This window comes from Callithrix jacchus, chromosome X (assembly GCF_049354715.1).
Source record: "Callithrix jacchus isolate 240 chromosome X, calJac240_pri, whole genome shotgun sequence".
NCBI classification, from domain to species: domain Eukaryota; kingdom Metazoa; phylum Chordata; class Mammalia; order Primates; family Cebidae; genus Callithrix; species Callithrix jacchus.
Window position 1 is genome coordinate 3694369 of NC_133524.1, and position 2399 is coordinate 3696767.

Genomic DNA, 2399 nt, shown 5'->3' on the forward strand with positions numbered 1-2399 from the left:
ATAAGAGTCTCTTCCTTCCTCACTCCACTGTCTAAGGGGTCTGTCAGCGGCTTTTCCTGCAACATTACTGAACCAGTGATGGATGGCATATAAAACAACGGTCCCACAAGATTATAATGGAGCCGAAAAATGTCTATTGCCTAGTGATTTGGGTTACAATTCCCTACTGTATTCAGTACAGGAGCATGCTGGACAGCTTTGTAGCATAGGAGCAACAGACGACATCATATAGCCTATGTATGTGGTAGGCTAGACCATGTAGGTTTGTGTAAGTGCACTCTAGGATGTTTGCACAACAGAATCAACCAGTGACACATTTCTCAGAATGTATCCCCATCATTAAGCAATGAGTGACTATAAGTCTGTTTCACTGTGTGTTATTTCCTCTGCTGTAAGGGAACTCCCCTCAGAAACCCAAGCTCACCTTCGTCCAGACCCACAGTGTAGCAATTTAGGAAGAGTATGCTTCCCCGAGGAAGCACTTTAGCTAAGACCGGCCACACTTGCTCACTGGATTTCTACTACCTTCAAATCACTTTTAGCCTCACAGAATCCATAGTGAGCTTCTTTTCCACATGGCAATTAATTGTAAATACAGGAGTAGGAATGTCCACATTTCCATGAGGTAATCTATTTGTTAGTTAAGGAACCGTATCCATTAACCGTCACTGTGTAACAAATACTCCCGACACTCGGTGCTAAGACAAGCACCGTTTCACTTGCACATAATTCTCTGGGTCAAAAATTCCAGGCTGAGCTCAGCTGGATGGTTCTGTGGGTCTTCCTGAAGGTCCCTTTTGTGGTCCCAGTCCACTGACAGTTTGACTGAAGATGGATGGTGTAAGCTGGGAACCTACTCACCTGGCTGTCAGCTGAATCTTTCTCATAGTGGCTCATCTCGAAAAGGCTACCCTGGCTTCTTCATAGGGGGTAGCCTCAGTACTCTAGGTTGACAGACAAGTCCATCCAACAGACGTGTTCATGAATGTACCTTAGACCATCCAGTCTCATCAAGCTGCCAGATAATGGAAGCTGCATGAAAGACCCTAGGCAAGATCAACAGAAGAACTACCCAACTGAACCCAGTCTAAGATATTTATTCACAGACATATGAGCAAATACAGGGTTTGTGACATTGTGGCACTAAACTTACAGTTGATTTTATATAAAAAAAAAATAGGTAACAGATCCCAAAACTCATACCTGAAGTGGGTGGGGGTTTGCTATCATACAAAAGCTTAAAACATACTTAATTGGCTTTGAAACTGAGCGGTGAATGAAGGTTGAGAAAATAGTAAGGTAATTGCTACCGAAGGCTAGAAAAAAAAATGATAACCAGTGGTATGTTGTGTTGGAAGAGCAAAACTGTAGCCTGCAGTGACTTGGAAAATAAAAATGTACCTAATGTGCTTTCTTTGGTAGCACATATACTGAAATTGGAACGATACAGATAAGATTAGCAAGGCCCCATGCAAAGATGACAGGCAAATTCATGAAGCATTTCATTTAAAAAAAAAAAAAAGTAAAATAAAGTCAAAAAAGAAAAGAAAAGAAATATACCTAATAAACTTGGACTTAGAGGAAGTATGTTTTTGTTGTCATTGAACATTCGCACTATTGACCTTTGGGGCCAGAAAATTATTTGTCATGGACACTGCCATGTGCATTGCAGGGTTCTCAGCATCATTCTGGGCCTCTAATTGGTAAATCTCAGAAGCACCCATTGAGTACAGCCTGAATTTTTGTTCCATAGAATGGTGAGTATATAACATGGATTTTTTTTTAACCCACTGTATTTTGGGATTGTTTGTTATGTGGCAATAGCTGACTGACACAGTCTCTTATATTATAACAGAAACAAAGAATTTCATGCAAGTTCCTTTTCCTGCTTCAATGGTTCATTCTGTAAATATTTTCAGTGCATTGCTTGAGCCAAATAATATCCGAATTTGGGGATAAATATGTATGAAGTGATAGACCCTGACCTCCTGAGGCTCCTTTGGAAGCACCGAGGTTAGAAAAGCATTTTAGCCAGTAAGAAGTTTTCTTTGGAGAAGGGAGGAGGGGCAAGGACTTCTAGGAAGATAATGCAATATTCCTTCATTTTCCATTTATGCAACAACTAATTGTAGAGCTGCTAGTATATGCCAAGTTGTGGAGATGGGGAAGAGGATAAGACAGACAAGATTCATGCTTGCATGGTGGTTACAAGAAGTCAACAAGAAAATGAATGACATAATTTTATATCCCTGTAAAATGAAATACACAGTTGAGTGTGGAGACACATGATCTTATTCCCGGCTACTCGGGTAGACTGAGACTGGAGGATTACTTGAGCCTGGGAAGTCAAGGCTGCAATGAGCTATGATTGTGCCACTGCACTCCATCCTGGACAATTA

The 2399-nt window shown here is 40.9% G+C and overlaps 1 non-coding gene across 1 annotated transcript; it reads left to right on the plus strand.

The window, feature by feature from the left end:
* Positions 1 to 1406: 1406 nt before the first annotated feature.
* LOC118150761 (U6 spliceosomal RNA) lies at positions 1407 to 1512 on the plus strand. The gene has a single exon (XR_004738908.1). It is a non-coding gene; the product is annotated as a U6 spliceosomal RNA (small nuclear RNA).
* Positions 1513 to 2399: the final 887 nt, after the last annotated feature.